Source organism: Thalassophryne amazonica, chromosome 2, assembly GCF_902500255.1.
Source record: "Thalassophryne amazonica chromosome 2, fThaAma1.1, whole genome shotgun sequence".
Lineage (NCBI taxonomy): Eukaryota > Metazoa > Chordata > Actinopteri > Batrachoidiformes > Batrachoididae > Thalassophryne > Thalassophryne amazonica.
In genome coordinates this window covers 92,117,474-92,143,579 of record NC_047104.1, presented here as the reverse complement: position 1 = coordinate 92,143,579, position 26,106 = coordinate 92,117,474, and the positions used below count along the sequence as shown (strand labels likewise).

Below are 26,106 nucleotides of genomic sequence, written 5' to 3'. Positions count from 1 at the left end.
AGCGTGCTGCCTTGAAAGACATACACCAAGAGCACCTTAAGGGGATTAAGGGCCTTACAGAAATTGTCATGGCAGCATTATCACTTTTTACTGAGATACACAACACGTAACGCGTACATAAAAAGTTGGCTCACTTTTGTCGTGTTGGCTAGTTGGCGTGCGCTGCTCTCCAATTTAGCCAGTGTGTCCTCATCAACCTGGCTGCATTAGCTGCTGTTCATTGTCGTACTATCCATGAGAAAATTATCCGGAATATCCATATTGGGACCAAAACACACTTCTCGCATTTTCATCTTTTCCTCTGCGGACAGTTTTTTTTCCCCCCTCTGCGGACAGTTCTTGGGCTGCGCGCGCTATGACGTCATCTGTTTACGCATAGTGGGCGGGTATAGCCAGGTACCGTCAACGTAAATCTACAATACCAGCCCAGCAACGCCCCAGTAAAGTGATAATAATATTGAATAACTAATATTTTGCTATATTTTCCAGTATTTCTTTTTCTTTCTTTTTTTATTTTTATTTTTTGAGAACTATCACATCTGAGGGGGCGCGGTTGATGACGTGAGGGGCGTCGCCCCCAAACGCCCCTGCGTGGCGCTGGTCCGGCAGCATTGCTTCCATTCATGCTAACTAGGGATAAGATTTTATCAAAATCGATGCCATTATTGATTCTGCTTATCAAGCTGATTCTTTATCCATTCCCTTACCAATATGTGAATTTTCTGTGTACTAAAAGTAGGCTTTACAGATTTTCTATGTCAACAATATTTTATTGAGTCTTAAAGTAAATAAATGTGAAATTGGTCACTGGATCCTTGATCTCTGGACATAAATAAAAATTAATAAAATCTGTACATGGTCACTGTGTCAGAACGGGCAGAGCCCATCACCAGGAGCGGTTGGACCCGCAGTACAGACTCCCAGACTTGACTTAGGTGTAAGAGATAACGTGGTCTTTATTTCAGGCACAGGTTCGGTACACATGTGGTCAGTCAGCGTAGCAGAGGTACAAACAGGATCAGGCTGAGACGCAGTCATAAACAAGCAGGGTTCAGAGGCACGAGCAAACTTAGACATCCGGGATGAAGCAAAAGACAAGACAAAAACAGGACTGTGCAGGGCACTGGAAAGTGTACTGTGACAACAATCTGGCAGTGTGCTGTGAGACTGTAAGGGCTTAAGTAACAGGTGCTGTGAACAATGTGCATGTGCAGACTAATTAGGTAACAAGGTGCAGGTGTGGAGGGAGATTCCAGAAAGGGGGCGTGGCTAGTAGACAAAGATCAAACACTACAAGAGAGTGATGTAAGGAGCAAAGATACTTGGGCTGGTGTAGGGAGTGTGAGTGAGGTGAAACAACACAGACAGAAATAAGGTGAGAGACAAGGGGCAGGTGCAAAGAGTGTGAATGAAAGAAAACAAAGCAGACAGAATCAAAGTGAGGGAAAAACATAAAGTCAGGTGCAGGGTGAGGAGTGAACATAAATAACTGGATGTGAGTGCAATCTAAGAACAAAACTGAAAAGCAAACCAGAGGATTACAAACACAGAAGATAACCTTCATAAAAACTGCTCTCAGAATAATACACTAAGACAAAACTAAACTGGAGCAGACTAAGAAACCAAAGTGGCTAAACAAATTACAAAATAAAACAGAGACTGAGATAACAAAACCTGACACTAAAGCACAACAGATAATATAACAAATGAGAAGAACAAAATAAACAAGTGGCAAACAATGAAAACACAAACTGGTTGAACAAAACAAGAATGGAACTGGACAACGGCTAAAGTATAAAAGTAGCACAGAAACAAAGTGACAAAGCAAAATAGAACATAGCAGAAACACATGATGAAAATAAACCACTAATAAATCAAAGCGGGAACAGAAGATGCAGCAAAGAAAGGGGCAAAAAAGGGATCAAAGCCTGGCTCAGGGCCGGTCATGACACACTGGATCCTTGATGCACATGATGGATCCTAGATCTCTGGACAAAAATAGAAATAAACAAAATCTGTTGTTTGTGTCTAAAGCATTTTCTTTCAGCTATTAATGAGACAAATGTAACTTCGTAGCACTGAGCTGAACTCTTGCAGCCGACTGCTGCACGTCAACATCAATGTAATTCATAAAGAACAGAGGATGTCTCAATTTGGGGGAGGAAAAAACCCGGTTTTGGTCTGTTGTAGTTTGTTGTCTGTATTACAATGTTTGGAAAAGGTGTCATTTGATTTAAAACAGCGATTCACTTTGAAGTAATTAATTCAGACCAAAATCTGCGGGGCAGAGAGCCACGCAGTGTTTAGAGTCCCTTAGTCCCATAAAACAGGAATGGAACAGAGGATGATTCTCGTTTCTTGCCCACAACAAGACAAGAGTCCCCATTAGTGACTTTAATCCACACAAAGGTGATGTAGCGAAAATTCAGGACTCACACGGAGGCACCATAAAAATGTAACAAAATTACATGACTCGCAACAGGGACCATAAAGATGTAACAAATTGGTCAATTCTAGATCGGCTCACACAGGAGCACCAAAATAAAATGTAATTAGGTATTGTTAAACTCCCAAATTGAATTAGATTGGCCTGGACCTAATTTAATGGGTCACCAAAATAATTAACAATTTTAGGGTTTAATAATTATTATTATTATTATTCTAATTTACTTGGGGCACCACTCATTTGAAGCATAGGTACTTTAAACATTCATTAATTTATCAGTCTCAAATTAATCAATTAGTCTCAATTGAATTAATCAGTTTTGGGTCTGAAAGTCTGAATTCTACAATACGATTGACCAAAGGTTTCCTTACGAAAACAGAATGAACCACAGCAGAAATATTTACAATTTATTTACAATTATACAAGAAATGAACAGTTTACTGTCATTTTTGTGGACATTGATTAAATAAGTTAATTTATGGACACAATTTGCTTAACTCATGAGACATGAAAGAAAGAGAGATGAAGCTTAAAGACTTTAAGTAAATAAATCTGATTAGAATTTAGTGATGAAATTTGAAGCCAATTAATTTTAAGAAAATTATTAAACAAACATGAATATGGTTAAAAAGCAGCCACTTTGTATCCATTGACAACAAACCCTTTTTTTGGAACCTTTAACTGGGTCACTTAGCTGATCCATTGAAAAGGTGGTTCGGACGATCTGTCCGTCCGTCGTTGAGGTAGGTTCTGCAGCATGCTCACTTGGGTCAGGGGTTAACTCAGTGGTCTTCCCGAGTAATCCCAAAGGCTTGTGTCGGCTGGCTTTACTGACAGGATGGGTGCTTGCAGTCAGATCGTCAGCTTGTTGGACCCCAGAGGTAGAAAGCGTTTGTTGAAAATGGTTTCTGGTAGCTTTTAAAAATTTGTTGGAGCCAGATTAAAAGTCTTCGTGAATTTAGAAAAAAGATAAAACTTTAAGAGCATTGGACAAATAGCCGACAGAAAACGAAAATTGCTTTTCTGTAAATTCACTATTATTTTGAAAAGTTCAGCTAGGAAGTTCTCTTAAAACTTAGAAAGATTTGACGCATCTTAAAGCGTCAGGTTAAAATTCTCAAAAATTGAGACAAGAATAAAAACAAAGAATGAATGCCACATGGTAGCTTCAGCTAGGATAGCTTAGCATGGGGCCAAAAATAATGAAGCATTTTATAAAGGAAGAGAGCGAGGCAAGGGAGACAAATGAGAGGAGCGAAGAGAGGAGCGAAGAGAACTCTGTTCTAACTTTTTAAGGAGGACTGACGTCACCAAACTCCGCCCATTTAGGGTGTGTAATCTCACAGAAAACTTCATGTCTTCACAGGGCAGACCCAAGTGATTCAACTATTTAAACACATTAACTATTTTGGTATAATATTGTTCTAAGACACTGGAATGGATACACATTAATAATTGTCACTTAAACACATCCTTTGGATAAACAGAATCCTTCACCATCAACATACTGATAATGCAGAAAGATCACACTTAAACACACATCAGTTACAAGGAACACATATCAATAAAATGGAATGATATGCAAAGCATTTCGTTTGATTAATCAATACAGACACCATTAACTCTTTATATATGAATGAAAAAAATACTGATGCAATTCTTTTATTTTAAAAGAATTTCTTTCTTCACTTAGACCTAAAGATAATACCTGTTATCAAGACAAAGTTTATCATGGGGGAAGGTCCTCTGGCAGTGTGGAGTCAGAAAATTTGGGTTCTTCTGGCCTGGAGAAGCTCAGATTCTGACGTGAAGCAATTATAATGTCATGTAATTCATAGTGACCGAAAATTCACTGATAAAAAAGCAAGGACTCCCCTTTGAAGAACTTTGAGTTACAGTTCTGTTTTGCTGTGATGCCCAGTGTTGGCCCATTGGGGGGGGTTTATTTCCAGACCTCCAAATGGCACAGCAATTTCTCAACTGGGAGTTATGACACCGTCTCTGTCTGCAGTTCATAACTTGGGTTTTTGTTGAGACAGCATTAATGTATTTAGTTAATTAGGGCGAATCGAGGCCATGCACTACAGTGACTCATGATTGACATCTTTAAATGGCTTTCATGGGAGTTAATGAAGAAATTGCGGACCTGCCACTTCTGAAAAGCAACGAAGCAGAGAACCAGCGAAGCAGCGGGTCACAGTCCTGCTTCGTTGCTTCAAGCTTCAAGCAATGAAGCCCACAGTGCTAACCCTAACCCTCAAAAACAATGGCAGCTCTGGCGTAATGTGAACTGAAGGACTGATAAGGGAATTGTTAAGCAAAAAGGCCGTTGATGTCGGTGGATTGAATCATTTCCTATCAATTCTTAACAGGAACCAGTTTTTGATACCCATCCCTAGTGCTAAAACTTTACTCTCATAGATTCACTCCCTGCTACACCCGCAGATTTGTTTTCCTTTGTAAAAAGAGCTGACAATTCAGAAAATATTAACTGCTCAGAAAATTACGAGTGCATCCTACATTTATCAGTACGTTAGGATTTATGTTGAAATGTATGGGATGTAAATACATGGGCATTGTTTTTTTATTATTACAGAGGTAAAGATACATTGATATTTCATTTCTGACCAATCAGGGTCCAGCTTAATATTGTTCTTGATACCCATCCTGATAAGGCAATGGAGAAATTTAAAGCTGTCCATGATTTCAGATGCAGGACTGTGAGTTCACTGGAAATGGGAAAGTACAATGTTGGTGTAAGATCATATCATGATTAATTTTCCCTTGAATTTTTTGAAGTAGTCTCTGTGATTTATAATGGGACTGTATTTGTTCAGAGGTTTAACAGAGTTTATTACTGAGCAATCATTTGCTAAGGGCTACTTTTTTATGTTGCTTTGCTTGAAGTTCATTTTTTTAAATGGCCTAGATTTTTAAAGACCCTCATATGATTTTAGTTAGAATTGGAATATTTGGATATTTCAAATCTGACTTTCTGTTGACACTCGAAATGAAGAGGACATCAATTTGAATTTTTAAAAGGGGTGCCTAAAACCTTTGCACAGTAATGTACGTGACTGTTTTCAAGGACCGGCTGCATTTCTTTAACCATAATGTCTCAGCCATATTAAAGGTGTCACCAGTGACATTGTGATGAAAAATCATGGCATCTTCTCATGCCTTTTAACATCCACGGATACTCTCATTGGGTTCTATGGCACTGTGCACACTACTCTTTCAGTTCCTGTCACGTTATGGGTCATCGACTGAAGCTGACAGTGAGATATGGAGGCAATCCTGGGACCAAATCGCACAGATAAATATTTCAAAAGTTCATTTTGATGACTGAGAGGGCAGCAGAATGGCACTGAAATGGAAAAGGGGAAGATACACATGTAGTGACAGATGAAGAGTGAAATGTAAAAGGGTGAGGAGAGGTGGAGTGTGTTTGAGCATGTCACCATTGGGAGGGCAGCAGGAGAGCCAGACTGAAAAAGACAGAGACGTAATGACAGTTAGCAAAGGGAATAAGAGCACTGAGGTGGTTGAGGAATAAGTGTGAGAGCACACTCCAAGGACTACTTCATTAGTGACACCGTGGCTCACCTGCACTAAAAAAACCAACATGGGTGTTGTTGGTTTTTTAAACCTTCTACCTATATTGTAGAAGCTACATGAATGAAAGTCTAACATATACCTTCTACAATATAAAATCAAGTTTTATGGGTGAACACATTCAAATCATGTAGTTTTAACATAACATGTAACAACTTAAAATTTAACTTGCTCAGTGAATATAATAAAATTATGGAAAGTGTTTCCACCCAAGTAAGATGTGTTAACATAGCCAGAAAAAATTTTGCTGAGTGACCTAAATGTAAATTTGTTGGGTCAACATGATGAATTTGCATTACTGTTGCTTAATTACCATGGGTCGGGCCAACTATATTTCGAAGGGTAAATGTAATAAAAAAAACAGTAGGTCCCTTTGGCTCCTCACTTGTTTGCACTCAGGGTCACTACAGCAAATCAAAGGTGGATCTGCATAAATTATGCTGGCTGATCCAACACAGCAAGGTTGCCATGTAACTATACTATTTTAAAAGTTGTAACTACTTACAGGGCTGGGATGGTGACCAAGTGGTTAGTGCACTTGGTTTCAGTATGAAAGGTTCCTGGTTCAAACCCTACCACTGCCACATTTCTCCATGTAATGTGGAGTTGCATCTGGTGTAAAACCTGTGCCAATTCAACATACAGATCCATCTCACATTTGCTGTAGTGACTCTGAGCACAAACAAGGGAGCAGCTGAAGGGGCTTATTTTTGTTTTTGTTACATTTACCCTTACAAATCTAGTTGGCCTAAACCATGGTAATTGAGTAACAGCAATGCAAATTCATCATGTTGACCCAACAATTTACATTTAGGTCTACATTTACCTTTTCTAATCTAGTTGGCCTGAACCATGGTAATTAGGTAACAGTAACGCAAATTCATCACGTGGCCTAACAAATTTACACTTAGGTCACTCAGCAAAATTGTTTCTGGCTAGGTTAACACATTTTACTTGTGTGGAAATACTTTACATAATATTTTTATGTTCACTGAGCAAGTTATTTTTTGGAGTGTGGAGCAAAATATACACATAAGTGCATCTGAAGTAATGTCACTGCACACCAAATAAATTCTTTTCCAGATAAACAGATGTTTCTACAGCTTAATTGGACTCCTACTGTGGTAAATTCAGTTGATTGGACATGATTTTGAAAGGCACATACCTGTCTACATAAAAGGTCCCACAGTTGACTGTGCATGTCAGAGCACAAACCAAGCATGAAGTCACAGTGGCCTCCATCATCCATAAATGGAAGTTCAGCTCCACGAGGACTCTTCCTAGAGCTGGCCTCACGTCTAAACTGAGTCATTGGGAGAGAAGGGCCTTAGTCCATGAGGTGTCCAAGAACCCGATTGTCACTCTGTCAAAGCTCCTGCATTCCTTTGTGGAGAGAGGAGAACCTTCCAGAAGGACAACCATCTCTGCGGCAATCCACCAATCAGGCCTGTATGGTAGAGTGGCCAAGTAGAAGCCACTCCTTAGTAAAAGGTACATGGCAGCCCACCTGGAGTTTGCCAAAAGGCACCTGAAGGACTCTCAGACCAGGAGAAACAAAATTCTCTGGTCTGATGAGACAAACATTGAACTCTTTGGCGTGAATGCGAGGCATCATGTTTGGAAGAAACCAGGCACCATTCCTACAGTGAAGCATGGTGGTGGCAGCATCATGTTGTGGGGATGTTTTTCAGTGGCAGGAACTGGGAAACTAATCAGGATTGAGGGAAAGATGAATGCAGCAATGTACAGAGACATCCTGGATGAAAACCTGAACCAGAGCGCTCTTGACCTCATACTGAGGTGATGGTTCATCTTACAGCAGAACAGTGACCCTAAGCACAGAGCCAAGATATCAAAGGAGTGGCTTCAGGACAACTCTGTGAATGTCCTTGAGTGGCCCAGCCAGAGCCCGGACCTGAATCTGATTGCACATCTCTGGAGAGATCTGAAAATGGCTGTGCATCAACGGTCCCCATCCAACTTGATGCAGCTTGAGAGGTACTGCAAAGAGAAATGGACAAAACTGCCCAAAGACAGATGTGCAAGTCTGTGTCTGGCACTGGGACTGGAACACTTCATGTAACTGATGTTTGAAAGGAAAAAATGGAGACCTTTATCAACCTTTGGTTTCCATGGACACAAACATGCGCAACTCAAATTCACATCTCTACAGCTTTATCCTCCTCGTATTCTTTCAGTCAAAGCTGTTTCCTAATCATGAACATCACATTAACATCTGCACACATTGTTGTACTTGTATTTCTGTGCAGTCCTTCTTTTCATAAAATTATTTGCCATTACTGCTCCTATTTTCATATGTATTAAGTTGTGTGTTGTATTATTTGCTAAATTGTATGTACACCCGAACATAGTTTAGTTCTGACAAAGTGAAGCCCATTTTTAAAAAATACAAAATTCTTATTCTGAAAGCTCAAATTGCTGCTTACAAAACCAAAGTGTGCAAGATTCATGCACATTATAATTATTTAGTCCTGCTACATTAATCTTGAATTACCTAAAAATATTCTACTAATGGTTTATGTTTCTGTGGCATCGTCTCATTTCAGCATGTTAGTCGCACAGCTGGAGTCCAACTTGTCTCCCAGCTTTAATATATTTCACAGTCTTCGTTGGATTCCTCTGCCTCTGTCGATGTCTATCTGGTAAAACGCCAAGCAGACAGAGAGAGAATGTTGACAGAGCTGATGTTAGCTGAGGGTTTGTCCAGTGAGGATCACAGACTGCAGTCTGAGGTTGACTCAGCAAATGGCAATCCTGTCGATCACACTTAAAACCACAGGCAACCTATCCTCAGGGCCTTTCTGAAAGGCAGTTATTATTTGCCTAAATATTGCCTGAATGTTCAAGATCTTATCCAAACATGGATGCTGTCTTCAGTTGCTGGATCTCCAGGGGCTGAAGTACGACTGCACAGTCTAATGTGACATGATTGGCATGAGACTGTGAGTACAAACTATGTCGACCATCGAATCACTCATCTGTACTGCATGATGTACCCCATACAACATTCTTTAACATCCACACATTTTTCAGTAGACTGTAGTAGATCTCACATGCTCTACCAAACAGTTGAGCTAAACATTAAAGGGTTAAAAAAATTGAAAGTCAGCCTCGTCATATGAGGCTGACTAATAAATACTCTCACTGTTTCACGATCAGCCATTTCCTGCAAAGTTGACCTGTTGATCACCACCTGCTATAATGCAATGTTTAGCTATTACTGATTTGTTGGTGAGGTAGCTATCTTGTAATTCAGATTTGGCAGCCAATCTGTAGTCTTAATGTCATCGTCGAATGCGGCATTGTCTCTGAACTTGCAGTGATGACACAGTACTTACAATAACTTGCTTTGTTGTGCATTACATAACAACGTAGTGTGACCGGAGGACCTATCTTTGTGGTCGGGATGGCGGTGGGATTCGAACACTGAACTGCTCAAACTGAAGACCAAAACTCTACCAGGTCAGCCAAAGGGGAATTCCCCGCTAACCAAGCTAGCAGGAACATCTTTTCAATCTGGACTTCACCTTGCTACATATTTCCCCACTATTTTAGACTTTGTCCCGAATTCACAGGTGCACTTCGTGAAAGGCACAGGATGTATCTACATCCTGCCGACAATGCCAGTTTGTGGCTGGAGGACCTATCTTTGTGGCCGGGATGGCAGTGGGATTCGAACACCGGACTGCTTGAACTGAAGAGCAAAACTCTACCAGGTCAGCCAAAGGGGAATTCCCCGCTAGACAAGCTAGCAGGAACATCTTTTCAATCTGGACTTCACCTTGCTAGAGTAGCAACCCTGAAGTGACTGACATTCACGAGGAACATGTTATCACTCTTCAACATCTATCCTTGCAAGTTAATAGTGAGACAGTCAGACTGTTGATGTCAAGCATTATGTCTTGGACTTACATATATTTGTTATGGTTTCTGTTGCATGGACTGGGTATTTTGGGTAGAATTGTGGAAACCAGCAGCTTAGGCACATTTACTGGTAATGAAAGGTTTACTGACCTTGACCTCACAAATGACGCTGTGATCTTTGTAGAATCATTGTAATTGCAGCACTTGGATCACGGTGAGGATGTAGGCTTACTTTAACCCGCTGGACTCCACCATCAGAAGTGTATCTGTGTGCAGCAAAAGTGTCAAAATTTTAAAGGGATTCACTGATCTTGGCAGTGACATTCATGTCTTTGGGTCCTCTGCCTTTCAGATTGAGAGATGCCTAGAAAGAGTTTATGGAGTCATGAGGTCCCTGGACAGAGGTGTTTGGCAGTGCTGATACTGTTGCAGGAGAACAAACATTCAAGTCTTTAGGGTCCTGGTGCTTCCTCTCTTACTGCACAGTTGTGAGTTTTGGAAACTAATCCGTGACCTAAGGCAATGACTGGTGTCTTTGGTATGAGGCCTCTTTGGAGGATCCTTGGTACCGTTGGAATGACTTGGTGTTGAACAAGCAGTTACAGAAGACTCAAATCAGGTGTACCACTTGCATAGTGAGAGAGCATCAGCTACAACATTTTGGCCATGGTGCATGTTTTGTCTGGGTGTGACTCAGCATGCAGGTGTCTAAGCGCTGAAGACTCCAGCAACTAGAAAAGGCCAAAGGGATGGCCATGAGGATCTACTGTCCTCTCTTCCACATCCAGTATATAATCCCCCACTTACATGATCCTTTTGTCCACAGCTCCAAGATTCACATGCAGCATTCTTCCACGCGCTGGACCAGTCTCTTCATCGTGATGCAGTGATGTCCAGCAGCGCATCGGGTGGTGTGCGTCCTTCGATTTGATTTTTTCTACAATAACATTGTAAATCCCTTTGGCTGGTCCCTTGTATCTAGGGAATAACCCTGTTGTGTCTGATGATTTGTGGACGTTAATGCTGGATTTTATGGTCGCAAATTGTGTTTTACAGTAAAATGGACATTTGCGACCGTAATCCAGCATTAACGTCTGCAAATCATCAGACACAAGGGGGTTATTCTCACTGTAATCCAGTTCCATCATTTGCACGGTTTATTTTATATAGTAATTCGGTCAGCAAAGCTTACTGTAGCAAGGGTTGGCATCGTCTTTGCTCCACCAGTTTCTCTCGCTGTCAGCTGACAGCGCCATTATTGACATCTGCATAGCAACGCGGTCAGGGTGTGGAGTAATAAATCAAATGTGAAACAAAAGTTTTGCCACCGTCAACGCAAAACATTTGACTCTCTATTCATCTCCGCTATTTTGACGTGCACCCCGTTAGCTCATGTGTGTGGCCCAACCCTCTCATAGTTCACTCGATACGATCACGATAGGCGTCCCAGTGAGTGCATTCGGAGGTGACGTCATACGATTTTGGGGGCATAATGAGAGGAGCTTTGTGAATGAAGCAAGATAAGAGCATCACCCAGCGAATGCCTCATGAAACCAAGCAATTTCCCTCGGAACTGCCGTTTGCAGGCTGTCAAAGCACCGTGAGATAAGACCCTTAGGTTAGTTTTAGTAGCAAATAAAAAAGATCAAATTGCTGCTTTTGCCCTTTATGCAATCAAATTGGAATAACTTTCAGCTTTTAATTTTTCAATAATTCTAGGACAAGCACGAGGGCTTCACAACATGAAATGACCCAGGGGCTTGACAGAGTTGAATAGACTGAGGATTAATTACTCCAGGTGGACCTTTTAACTTTATGAGTCTCTTGTGACAGGGTAGTTTTAGGGGACTCAGGTCCCTGCAAAGAGACATGTCTTTTGCTCCTTTGCTCTTTGCAAAGGGGAAGAGACCTCCAGTTACCTGCCACCTTACTGCTGCATAATGTACCTAATTAGCACTAAATATCTTGCACTCTGAAATTTCCTATTGCTGCTCCCAGCATTACTTTGAGGTTCTGATAATGATGCAGGACTAAAACAGTTATCCCTCCTGCAGAGAAGCCACTTATAGGCACATCAGGTGATGAGTTAAACAGCCCCTATTCCCATTACCCCAGTTCCAAAGCTACAAAATAAAACACTGAATCAAGGACAGCACGTTCAGTTTGCTGATGTAGGTGTCACTTGTGAATTTGTCTGCAGATGGGTTTAAATCCAAACAGTTTGCATCCATGTAGGGCACAGGCTGACAACAGAACCAGGTGTAACCTTCACAGCATGGAACAAGAAATCAGTACAGTTACAGACACTTAAAGTGGGGCACAGCCAAGACATTCTGAAAGTTTTACATGGAGACAGGGTGCTTCATCAAAAATTAAGACAAAAGTCTGCAATAGTTTGTGTAAAAGTTGGTCCAGACTTTTGTCATTGAAGGTGGATACCATATTTGAGAGTAAGTATTTTAGGGCTGGCAGAAGGGGTGTGCGATATGGGCAAAAAAATGATATCTCAATAGTTTTATGACTTTGACAATAACAATAATTTGACGATTTACACAAAAACATTTTTGAAGAATGGTTTGGTATTAGTCGGCATTATTTGTTGCTTACTAATGACATTAATTGACACAATGTTTAAGGAAAATGGCTCTTGTTTATTTCCTTAGAACTTAAGCTTTTAAGTACACTTGGATTAAATAAAGTTTGCTGAGTGTGTTGTGCAGACAGCTTAGCTGATTTAGACTTTTTTTTTGGCCACAGAGTCTCAAAGTTTTTCTTTTTCTTTATAGTCCAATGAGTTAGTTTGCAGATGGTAAAAACAAGTTCACTGTTGAGCTGTTTTTAAACAGCAATAGGTCACAGGTATATTTTGTACACTGCCGTCTTTTGAGCGAGATCCATCTTTTCAAATCCAAACTACTTCCGTGCTCGTATGGTTGAACCACATGGAGGAAATGAGGCCTTGTCCACACTGATACAGCACTTTCTTTTCGTTGTTTTCAAATAGTGTTCTGCACCGTCTGCAGATTTATCTGCGTCCACACGAAAACGCACAAAACTAGGGGTCGACCGATATGGATTTTTAAGGGCCAATGCAGATTATATTATATTTCAGACTGATATTTGCCTGCAGTAAAGTGTCAAAAAGGTGCAAAAATTTAGGATAACACACTCTTAACACAAATCTTTTTTAACTGTTTTGCAGCATATGTTTAATTCACAGAACCTTTCAACATGACATTCACACAAAAAGTGAAAGGACCTATAAATAACAGTGTTGAACAAATAATTACATTCAGCACAGCTCCAGTCTGCACACTATTTTCTTTCATTCCAGCCTTCAGCACTGACAGGCTGAACTTGTGACATCTAACAACTCAAGTAGTGTTGTGGGGGGACTTGGCTACAAACCAGAAAGCAGTAATTCATATTTTAAAACAGTAGTTTGGGCTAATTAGCTCCATATGATGGATACTTCTCACACATCAATGGGCCTTAGTGAAGTGGCATAAATTAAAGTAATTTAAGATTTTTTTATGTTTTGTAATCTACTGTAAGAGCCACAGCTTCAGGCAATTTAATAGACATCATATTTAAATATGATGCATAGTTCATGTTTCTGTTATATTTTAGGTTATGCGCAGGTCATAAATAAATTTCAAAAGGTTAAAAACACATTAATATTGGATGGACATAGCATTTCTTCTTCAAAACTACTTTTTCAAAGAAAAATCTTTTTCCTTCAACATTTTGTGTGGGATTGCTTTTTTATTATTTTTTTTAACAATATAACACCTTTAATAATTGTCTTATTTGAATAAGCGCTGAACCTGGACTGATTATCACTGTCCAACCTGCTTTTTAAAGGTTAACACCTAGATGAAAAACTTTCTGAATCACAGTTTTTCCACACTTTCCTGTTTCATAAACATGAAGCTGTATGCTGAAGATGATCGTTTATGGTTGTTAGCTGCTTTAATGAGCATTTAGCGCTAAAGTCTGCTGTTCACACAAATGATCATGTGATCATTTGTATACAGTTTGTACAGTTTTTCAATAGTTACAGCTCTCCCCTGTTTGTCCATGTTCAAACATAGATGCACACATACACATACATAGAGCCCAATTGATTTTTAATGTAAACACGATTTACTGCCCCCTGCTGGAATGGCATGTGAGTCCAGAATGCAATTATCAATGTCCATTGTTCAGTGTTGTTAGCTAACATCCGTAGTTTCTCCAAAAAAATTAGTCATATCAATTTTCCGTTTTCGCTGCGATCATCCGTGACCCAAGATACATAAGCATACCAAATGTCAATTGTCAAATTTGTGTCAAGGTGCCTTAACACTTCAGCTTACCAGCAAGTAACTCGACTTCAGTAGCAATAACATTGCTCACAATATACTGGAACTGGAACTGAACAGATTTGACACTTAATGAATTAGAATGGATCATTTTTTATATTTGTGAACTGCAGCAGGAATTAGAATCGACCATGTCTCAGCAGACGCAATTGAAAGTGGAATCCACACACACACATGCTCACATACGAACGCATATGCATGCGCACACACACACACGCACGCACGCACACACACACACACACACAAACAATGCTTTTACACATCATCCTCAGGGAGACATAACATTTGGCAAAGATGGTCTTCATTATTTTCTCTGAGAACCTACTTAAACATTCAGCAACTGCACGTTTAGTCAGTGACAGGACAGAAGCTAATCGATCACATCACCATGTAATCTGCTCCTTGACATCCTTCACTGCTTGGCCCACTAGTCCACATCATTTAGATAAACCATATGTACATCAGCCTGCGATAAATGACTACAAGACCATACATAAGAGGTACTAGACTAATGGGAAATCTAGGAGCTCATAAATTTACATCCAGGAGGCATCAAGGTTAAATTATAGCCTGAGAGCAGTTTATTCAGACAGAACCAGAGCTACATAGATAAGGGTTATGTTTCAGATTGCACTTGTGCTGCGATGCTTTTGCTTACATAGCGCAGGAGAGCTAATGACCATTTAGGACTGATTGCAGCCACTGTCAGAGCAGAAGAGCGCTGATAAAGAGGATGAGTGGAGTGCGCTGCATCAATAAAGCACTGAACGGGAGATAGTAGGACGACAAAAGCATAACGGGCAGTAGATATCAGACAGCAGGGAACAGGAGAATGAACAAGCAGAGTCCCACAGGACAAAGATTTTCTCTGTTTGCCACTCGGTTGTAATCTCTCCATAGTGTTTTCATTGTGCTCACCATCGGGAAACTCACACTTCAGTGGCAGGAAAGAGCACAGTCACGTCATGCTGCCAAAGCGCTCACTGGAATAAAGAGAGAACAGAGTGGACGAGAGAGGGATAAGTGGACTGTTTTTAAAAGACACAAGGATGATGGGACAGAGAACGGAGTCAGTTTGTCCTACAGCTGTCAGGGTGTGGGCATTCCAAATGGATACTGCTGGCTTGTAAGATCAGCCTGACCCGTACCAGGTGTAGAGTACAGTTGTACACTTACTGTTCAGTCAGCCAACCAGAATGCCAGAACAGGAAACAATGAGTGAGCTTCATGCCTGCAGAATCAATGTTGCTGTGACCCAAGTCAGGGGCTGCATAGTTCTAGGGCGATGTCACAAACCATTCTGACATGAAAAGGTCTAGCCCATAGATCATTTTGCTATTGCATCGTTAGCTTTTCCCACCTCTTACCCACCTTGCAACCTTGACAGCTGCACAGAAAAAGGCAGCATTGTGGGTGTACACTGCAAAAACAGGGGTGTCGAAAAACAAGATAAAAACCCTAAATCTGAGGGAAAAGGTACTCAAAACAAGTGAGATATATCTGTCCATGCAGCAAGATAATTTCACTTGACAAGATTCTTAAATTAAGATTGTTAAATCTAGAAATAGTAAGCATGTTAAACACTTAAAATAAGAAATTAACTCTTAAAACAAGATAAACTGTCTAACACCTCTAAAGCTCAGTGTTTTTTTTTCTTGGTAAGAACTAAATAATTTGCAGTGTAACGTGTAGTTTGGTTGTCATTTTTACCCGAGGCCAAAATATGGCCATCGGGTATTGCAAAGATTTTCCATCTGTCCGACTGACTGTCCGTCTGCCTGTGCTCAGCATAAGACAAGCATGGACAAGTTCAAAGATGGCTAACCTTGGCCTATTTTAAGTGGTCAAAAGGTCACATTCTTTCAACACACATTTGATTACATGCTCATATGGCCGCGATTACTTTAGCATTGCATTCTATATTTTTCAATATTCAATTCAGTTTATATGTCACCAAATCACAACATAAGTCACCCCAAGGCACATCACAAGGGTCAGGTCTAACCTTACCAACCACCCTGAGCAAGCACGTAGTCAACAGTGGTAAGGAAAAACTAACTCAGGCATTTCTTTGAGGAATAAATCACATTGAAATGCTAAAAATGCCTGTGACTATTATTAGCAGAATGGTCACTGGTCAACAAAAAACTTTTTTTTCTTGCATGGACTTTGAGAACTGATTTATTTTTGGGTGCTGAATCCGAATCTGAGCTCAGATTTTGCAATCTGCATGTTCCATACTGATGGATTACGCAGAAGTTGCTCATTCACTCATGAGTTTGACGCCACGAATCATGCACAAAAGCAGCTTCAACAGCATAGTTTTTAAACCAGACTCACGAAATGTGAACAAATAGCCGTAATATTGTTTACAGCACTGAAAAGGTGTGTGAGACTGTGGCTTTTGCTTCAGTGCTTGATACGAGAAGTAGCCAAGAAGTTCGAAAAATACCTGTTTCCAGACAAAGTAGTAAGGTTAAGAAATGTTAGGTTAAGAAATGTTAATTTTTAAACATGTGTCTGACTGTAACAGCATTAGTTTCTTAACAGGAATGTTTGTTATTGTGTGACAGGTTCAGCATTTTACAGTTTAGTGAAGACTTTGCCCTGATTCTTCTTTACGCTAAGGTAGTTAACATGTCTATGACTTCCAAGCAAAGGAAGTGTTGCAATGACCCAGATATTTTCTGTTATATCTGTGGTTGCTTCACTTTACCGCCTCAAAGACGCACCATCAATATTTTTATTCAAAAGAGTGTAACTTGCTTATTTCGGAGTACCACTTGGTGACCAGGACAAAACTGGGTGCCTCACAAAGTTTGCACAACTTGTGTCGAAACACTGAGATCCTGGTCGTGAGGAAAGACTGCTAAGCTCAAATTTTGTGTACCACAGGTTTGGAGAGAACCAAAAAACCGCTGAGATGACTGCTGCTTCTGCCTTGTAAACGTCAAGGGCTTTAAAAAGGCTACACGATAGTAGGTCTGGCAGTACAGAGAAACTCAATCTGCATCCCATGCTTCATGTACGATATCCGCTTCTTCTTCATCATAAGTTGATGAAGATGTGGAAGAAGTAAACTGATCCTCATCAATGTCTGGGAGCTTGGTGAAAATGGGTATGAGTATTTCATCCTCCCTTGATTTTGTGTCAGGACGGCTCAGCACAAATACAGTCCAATTAACAGAAATCTGTTGTAGCAACAGAGAACTTTAATCTCTGCACCAAGCAGTTGAAGGGAAAAGTTTTTAAAAAGTGCTTTGGGGCAGTTTTTTCATTGAGTCTACGATTTTTAGAGCAGTTGGCAAATCTGTATACCAAGAAATCCAATAACTATGACCTAGGCTTAAGTCAGGATACACCCTGGACAGGATGCCAGTCTGTTGCAGGACTAGCACCTTTAATATTCTTTCAAATGTACATTATATTATACAGTAGAATAACCATTTGTTCATGATGGATCATGAAGAATTGTTGCATATTTTAATTAAGATAGGATGAAAATAATGTAGGTGTCATTTACATGTAATTTACATTCAGTGGTGGGCACAGCTAACCAAAAAGTTAGCTTCGATAACAGCTAATCAGCTAACCGAAAAGTTATCTTTTGTCAAGCTAAACCAATAAACCACCCAAAAATTTATCAGAAGCTACAGCTAACCGATAACTTTCAAAATTGAGTTTTAACACAGCAATCACAAACCCAAACAATGATTCTCCACTTCTGTCTTTGTGTGCCCTGCCCCCTGCTGGAAGCTCCTGTTTACTACGTATTTTGCAGCAGTGAAGCAGTTGAGAGGCATTAAACTTAACTCTAGCACCAAACTGCCACAGCATACAGCAGTTCTGCCGTGAGGCAGAGGTCTTGGAAAATAAAGCAGTTTTGACTTATGGTTTTGATTTATAAATCAAATTAATCCGGATACAATAACTACATTAACGACAATTCTGTCATTTGTACAAATATAACACATATTTTTTAATTTTAAATAATGCACCAATTCTGAATTTGTGTAACAAACACACAGATGCCAAAGGGATTATGGGTAAAATGAGCCTCCGCTAACACTGATTGGTTGACTCATTCATTCTATGTAAAAACAAACACGTTAATGTGACGTGTGTGTTACATTACTGAAAGGTAAGGTACCTTGACACTTGCATGCATTTAACTCCGGCACTGCCATGCAATTCGTCGTGCCAATGTGACCACTGTGTTCCATTGGACACTGCTTTTTGTGGATGCTGTGTTATATAAAATAATTATTTTGTAGCAGATTAATCATTTGCTCTCAGAGTTTGGCTGATGAAACCACCTCTAATTGCTCCGGAATCACAGAGGAATTTTGTACAGCTGCAGCTGTTCTCATGCTCTTCATGATGTGGAGAATGCATTTGGAATTATCTGAAATGTTTGTAATATTGTAATATAACATTATATAATATATATAATATTGTAATATCAAATTTGTATTATTTATATTGTAATGGCTTGGTAAACAGTTCCATTTTCTTTCTTTCTTATGAGTATCTGTTCAATTATGTTTGTTGTAGATTTAACATCTCTTTATAATCATTTATTAAGATGGGCTGCACCGTGATGCAGTGCGCTGACGCACTGACTCATACTGACACTGTTTTTGATTTTTTTATGCAATGTTCACACGTAGTTCACAAAATTAAGGGCCCCTTCACACATAGTGTGAAATGCACACAGTAGACGTGATGCAGTAATTGTGTGCAAACCGTGTAATGTCGTCCCTGCCTCCAACGCCTCGTACACCTGTTGCTACAACTATTTGCGCACACAAGTGCCTGAAAGACAGAGTGTGCACTGTGCGAACCCATCGCACCCTCTCGTGGCAGGTGCCGGCCAAATTCCAGGTGACACGCACAAACACCTAACACTGTTTGCATGGCACTTAGAAAATGTGTGGCCAGTCGCACTCTTGGTACGACAACAGACTACAGACAATCACTTTCAAACTTGCAGAGAAATTTGTCTAAGTCCCACACGAGTGTGGCTTTGGTGTGTGCCCTGAGATGGCAGGAGGTGTGTCCTCCCACTGAAGCAGCTGTGGAAATCTGTGGATCTGGACATTCCAGCTGGACAACATGTACTGTGTTTGGACAGACATGGACAAACAACTGCCCACTGTGACACACGTGTGTCTGTTTGCTGTTATCAAGTGGACATAAAAAAAACATATATCACTGTGGCGACTTGCTGCAGAGAGCAAATGCGCACACGGCGCGCACATGGACAGGCTGCTCCCAGGTTGAAATGGACTGTCAGATCACAACACGGAGCCAGCGATCTCACTGTCACTTGAGCTCTGTTCCACATGACGCGGTGTCCTGTTGCGCGTTATCCACATGACACGCGTGCATGGCCGGTTGGAGACGTGCATGAATGAGATGAACGAACTGCTTCTCATTCATGTCATTTCATGACTGTATATCTGTGACCATGGGTCATTTACAGAGGAACAGAACGGATCATAATTGTACTGCTTTCTTGATAAATGCGAGCAGTACAAGTACAATTTTTTTTGTAATACTTCCATGTCCTTCCTGATATGAGGCAGAGTCCCGCAGCTTTCAAAGAACAGCTCCGTAGCTCAGTGGTAAAGTCTCTGACTGGTAATCAGAGCTTTTGGATGGCGCACGTTTGCGTCCAGTGGGTCATATGTTTTTTGGTTTTTGTTTGTTTTTTTTTTTCCACATAAGCAGCAGTAATTGACCAGATGTCGACCAAACTTCGCACTAGGTGTGAAGGGGCCCTAATGCATGCCAGAGATTTTGAACATTCCAAAATGTTCTTTGTGCACTTGCACACAGCCACGCACAGTTTACAATGATTTACAATGCGTTTAATCTCTGGCACAGCAGATTGCGTACCAGTACGTGGCTCAAATTTGTGCAAGTGTCAAGGTACCTTTACAATGCATGGCTTTGTAAGACAACAAAACATCAGGTTTCCTCAGATTGGTGGCATTTTTCGCTTCAGATCTGAATTATGAGTCTGAAAAGGATTATAGGTGAAGACTCAGAGGTTGTGAAAGATTGAGAAAAGACAGACCGCAAAGGGGGTAGCAAAATTTAACATGTTGAAAAAATTTTCTCCTGTGAATATACACTCACCTGCCACTGTACTGTGCATGATGTAGTTTAGGAAAATGTTTTGCATGGAAAAGGAAGTTCAGCAACTCACAAATGGGAATAGTCTTGAAAGGCATTTAATGTAGAAAATGTATGAAAGATTAATGCTGTTCACAATTTTTTGTCTTTATTTTATTCACAGCCTCTTTATTAACTGCTTTTTATGCTGCAGAGCCACACGCATCACTTTTTTAACCTTTATTTAACCAGGATAGTCCCATTGAGATCAAGACCTCTTTTGCGAGGGAGACCTGGACAATTATAAAGTTTCTAATCCACCTAACCCGCATGTCTTTAAATGTGGGAAGAAACTGGAGCACCTGGAGTAAACCCACGCAAACATGGGGAGAACATGCAAACTCCACACAGAAAGGCCACAGGTGGGAATCAATTCCATGACCTTCTAGCAACAGTGCAACAATGCTAACCACTAATCCACTGTGCTGCCTGTTAAAGGGGAACCTGGGGATTTTACAATCTAAGCTCTATTTTTAGAAGTTCTGTTGGTCATCTTTTCAATCAGGACAAATATTAAATTAATAGGTGAAACATCAATTTACCTGTGACAGACTGGCGTCCTGTCCTGGGTGCACCCCGCCTCGCGCTCTATGGCTGCTGGGATAGGCTCCAGCCCCCCACGACCTTAATTGGACTAAGCGGTAGAAGATGAATGAATGAATGAACATCGATTTAGAACAGAAAACTGGCTAATTAATGTATTGGCACAGAGCAATCTAAAACCTCTCAGATTCTGCAGTTAGTTAGAGTTAGCCCCTTACCTTAACTTATCCATCCTCCCTAGTGCTGCTGTACACTGAATGGTTACAAGTCGACTGTAAAACACTGCCCTTCATCGACAGTCAAAGGGAGGATGTCTAGGCTAAGGTAAGTGGCTAACTGTATAATCAGTTGTTTTAAAAGTTTTTTTATATTTAGTAAGATAAACATGTGCATTACCTCAGCATGGACCCTCTCCATGCTATCGGACACTTAATGGCATTTTGCCTGTTCACTGGCTACCACAATCTGTTTACTGAGAGTGATTGTAGCTTGTACGATGCTAATAATTTAATTTGTGGTTAGCATGTGATGTGCTTGCATTCTAAATCAGTATTGTGCTAATTCATTGTTTTTGTCCTGAGTGGAAAGCTGATCCCCCTCCCCACAAAAAAAAACATCTAAAATTAAGTGTCTAATGTAAAATTCTGAAGTTCTCCTTTAAGCTGTTTCTGTATTGTGATGATATAATGTGTTTTGTCACCATAATAGAAACAGTTCATCATCAGCAGACATACTGGACAAAAGATGGCACCCAGGATCTTTATTTTCCAGAAATAATGCCAAGAATCTTTGACATAGTAATGGTATTTTGGCTCATCATCAGCAACATTTAAATTTCATCTGTCACTTTAGCCAGTCAAATTACATCACTAATAATTCATGAAGAATACAAATCTTCTCTCACCTACTTAGTGAGTGTAAAACCGATGCTTTTCTTCCTGCTGTTGTCGAGAGTGGAAGTTGGAGCAAATCTCGAGGAGGCACAGATGATTTATAGCCAGCCATGACTAATGGATTGCTTTAGCGCTTCAGAAATTATGAAAAGAATTTAATTAGCCTTTAGTGACCCTGCTGTCCACCATCATCCCACTGTCTCTCTCTCTCTCTCTCTCTCTCTCTCTCTCTCTCTCTCTCTCTCTCTCTCTCTCTCTCTCTCTCTCTCTCTCTCAGATGTTTGCTTTTTCACTTTGTATGTAACTACAGTTTGTTTGCTGTGTTTAACCATCATAAAGGTATCTTCACCAAAGGTGCCAAATGACATAATAACAGCTTTTTAATTACACCGTGGTAAAACTATCAATAACTTATCAGTCATTGCAAAATTACTTTACTTCTCACTGGAAAGTGGGTTTGTAACATATTTGTGATGAACACTGAAGCTCTTAGTCTACATACATTGTTCCCTCATAACTTTTATTTACTTCTTGTATAGATAGATAGATAGATAGATAGATAGATAGATAGATAGATAGATAGATAGATAGATAGATAGATAGATAGATAGATAGATAGATAGATAGATAGATAGATAGATAGATAGATAGATAGATAGATAGATAGATAGATAGATAGATAGATAGATAGATAGATAGATAGATAGATAGATAGATAGATAGAAAATCAATATTTTGTTGATGCACCTTTGGCAACAATTACAGCCTCAAGTCTTCTTGAATATGATGCCATAAGCTTGATGTACCTATATTTGTGCAGTTTTGTCCATTCCTCTTTGCAGCACCTCTCAAGCTCCATCAGGTTGGATGAGGAGCGTCGCTGCACAGCCATTTTCAGATCTCTCCAGAGATGTTCAATCAGATTCAGGTCTGGGCTCTGGCTGGGCCACTCAAGGACATTCACAGATTTGTCCTGAAGCCACTCCTTTGATATCTTGGTTTGTGCTTAGGGTTATTGACCTGCTTGAAAGATGAACCGTCACCTCAGTCTGAGGTCATGAGGGCTCTGGCGGAGGTTTTCATCCAGGATGTCTGTGTACATTACTGCATTTATCTTTCCCTCAATCCTGACTAGTCCTCCAGTTCCTGCTGCTGAAAAACATCCCCACAACATGATGCTGCCACCACCATGCTTCACTGTAGGGATGGTACCTGGTTCCCTCCAAGCATGATGCCTGGCATACACGTCAAAGAGTTCAATCTTTGTCTAATCAGACCAGAGAATTTTGTTTCTCATGGTCTGAGAGTCCTTCAGGTGCCTTTTGGCAAATTCCAGGTGGGCTGCCATGTGTCTTTTACTGAAGAGAGGCTTCTGTCTGGCCACTCTACCACACAGGCCTGATTGGTGGATTGCTGCAGGGATGGTTGTCCTTCTGGAAGGTTCTCCTCTCGCCACAGAGGAATGAGCTTTAACAGAGTGACCATCAGGCTCTTGGTCACCTCCTAGACTAAGGCCCTTCTCTCCCAATCGCTTAGTTTAGACGTGAAGCCAGCTCTAGGAAGAGTCCTGGTGGATCTGAACTTCTTACATTTACGGATAATGGAGGCCACTGTGACTTCAGGCTTGGTTTGTGCTCTGACATGCACTGTCAGCTGTGGGACCTTTTATGTAGACAGGTGTGTGCCTTTCCAAATCATGTCCAATCCACTGAATTTACCCCAGGTGGACTCCAATTAAACTGTAGAAACATCTCAAGGGTGATCAGTGGAAACAGGATGCACCTGAGCAAAGACTGTGAATATTTATGTACAGGTGATTTCTTAGTTTGTTTGTTTTTTTATATATACATTGGTAACACACATTGTCTTTATGGGGTATTGTGTGTAGAATTTTGAAGAAAAAAATGTTTCATCCATTTTGGATTAAGGCTGTAACATTAAACAATATGTGGGAAAAGTGAAGCGCTGTGAATACTTTCTGGATACAAAGTATAGATATAGATAATATTAAACTGCACAGTAAATATTTTTATTGTAGTATTACATTTTGTGTTAGGTACCCTCTTACAGCTGGCTGGGGACAGCGGATGAAAATTAGCTCTTGAGCTACAAATACATAAAAATTAAAAGCTAAAGATGCAAACCGTTTAGTTCAACATTGAGTGATTAAAAAAAGCTGTAGCGTGGTTGATTTCTCACAACAAGAAGGCTGTGGGGGCTGTTGTGTGGAGTATGTGTGTTCTCCCAGTGTCTGCATCATGTCCCCTTCCACAGTCTGTAGATTATGCATGTAAATTTGACCCAAATTTAAAATTTCTCAATTACATTAAAACATTCATACTGAGAGAGGCAGTGAGAGAGCACAGTAAATGATCAGTTATTATTACTGCTGCCATCTCACAGAGGACAGCAGTTCGAATCATTTTTTTTCCCAAACCATATCTTTGTGATGTCATACAAAAAGAATACTCAAAAAGAGATAAAAGTAGAATTTTCTCATAAATCCATATCACCATTAAAATGTAATTGTTTTTCAAGAAGTGAAACATTGACATCACTTTAGTCTCCCTCAAATTGGTGGCATTGTGGCATCTCCTTCTGATTGTTGGTGACTTCAACATTCATGTAAACAAGCCTTCTGACCCCTCTGAAAATCATTTATAGACATTACAGATTATTAGGATTCCAGCACTGCATTCAGGGTTCAATACACATTAGTGGAAACACCCTGGATTTGGTCCTAGCTCGTGGTATTACCATCTCAAATGTTGACATTGTTCTCTTACGTCTGTGGTTTCAGATCACACACTGGGATGAGACATTTATTTATCATCACGGCGATACATCAACTCCTCAACAATAAATGAAGTTGGAGCGAGACTGCCTGATATCTTATCGGAACTTGATCCTTCAGTAGATAGTCTTGTGGACTCAGTGATTCTACATAAATGCATATTGGTGTGCTTTGGCTTTTTCTGTCCTAATTTCAAAGAAAAAAGTAACTTAACTAATTCCATTTATTCTTCCAGACGTTCTACGGGTACGGAGTGATGCAGGCTGGCTGTATGCTGTCCAATCTAAGCGTCCCTTTTACACACAGAGCAGGCTGACCCAGCTTCATGGAGACTACAGGACACAGAGGGACAGAAGCAGTGACTCGCTGAAATGTTGATGACTGACTTTACGGCAGTGAGGAGAAACAAACAAAACTAAGACAATGTTATTTTAAAAATTGATTCTTCAACATTTTGAAACAATTAGAAATTGTTAAGGACAAGAATCGCAGGACGTCTTTGCGCATTCTTGAATGTGCATCCCAGGTGGACATCAGGGTGGTGTAACTGCAAACGGTGCACGATGTGCAGCACCAGAACATGCTCCCTAACCTGACTCTATACAGTCCAATTCAAACCTGTGAGATAACAAAATTAAACTTGATCACATCAAACTAATTTTAGGGCCCCTTCACACATAACACGATTGAAGCCAACTCACGCACACAGGGGGAATTGCATGCCATTTGTGAAAAATCTGAGCCACCTCAAATGCATCGTACACCTGTTGCTACAATGATTTGTGCACACAAGCAGCCGAAACACAGCGAATACCCTGCATGTGCTCATTCGATCCCCCTCTTAGCAGGCGTCAGCCAAATTCCAGGTGTCACACACAAACATCTAACACTGCTCACTGCATACTTAGAAAAGCAGGGGCTATTTGTGCTCCTGATAGGAGACAACAGGCAATCACATTTGACCTGTCTGTGAAAATTGTCAAAGTGCAACACAAGCGTGGTGTTACCTAGCAACATACATGGGTGTAACTGTGCCGACCCCCCACACCACACACAAACACACAAATGGCGTGTGGAGTGTGGAGTCGCCCCACTCCCAACACAAGTGGCTTGTGGAGTTTGTTGTCTCTCCCACCCTCCACCAATGCACACACACACACACACACACACACCATGAATCCAGCATTGTCAGCTGTGGTTGAGGGTCCCGGAGCCCAGTCGCTTTGCTCATACGCTTTGCTGTGGACACAGCGCCTGTCAGCTGAGCGCAGACTGTCAGCCGGACATGACCGTGTACACAAGGTGTCAAATTAAAAACACAGACACCAGACAGATGTAGGACAAACAGTCTGATGTAGGACAAACACATAATAATACGTACATTAA

At 40.5% G+C, this 26,106-nt stretch overlaps 1 protein-coding gene and 1 long non-coding RNA gene across 3 annotated transcripts in view; one reads left to right on the top strand and one right to left on the bottom strand.

Annotated features, from left to right (window-relative positions):
- The window catches only part of LOC117527099 (heterogeneous nuclear ribonucleoprotein C-like), a 174,619-nt gene that overhangs the window by 97,365 nt on the left and 51,148 nt on the right, over positions 1 to 26,106 (top strand). The window lies entirely within an intron of this gene.
- On the bottom strand, positions 14,409 to 14,807 carry LOC117527116. The gene is made up of 2 exons (XR_004565442.1): positions 14,553 to 14,807; positions 14,409 to 14,487 (listed from the first exon to the last, which is right to left on the bottom strand). It is a non-coding gene; the product is annotated as an uncharacterized LOC117527116 (long non-coding RNA).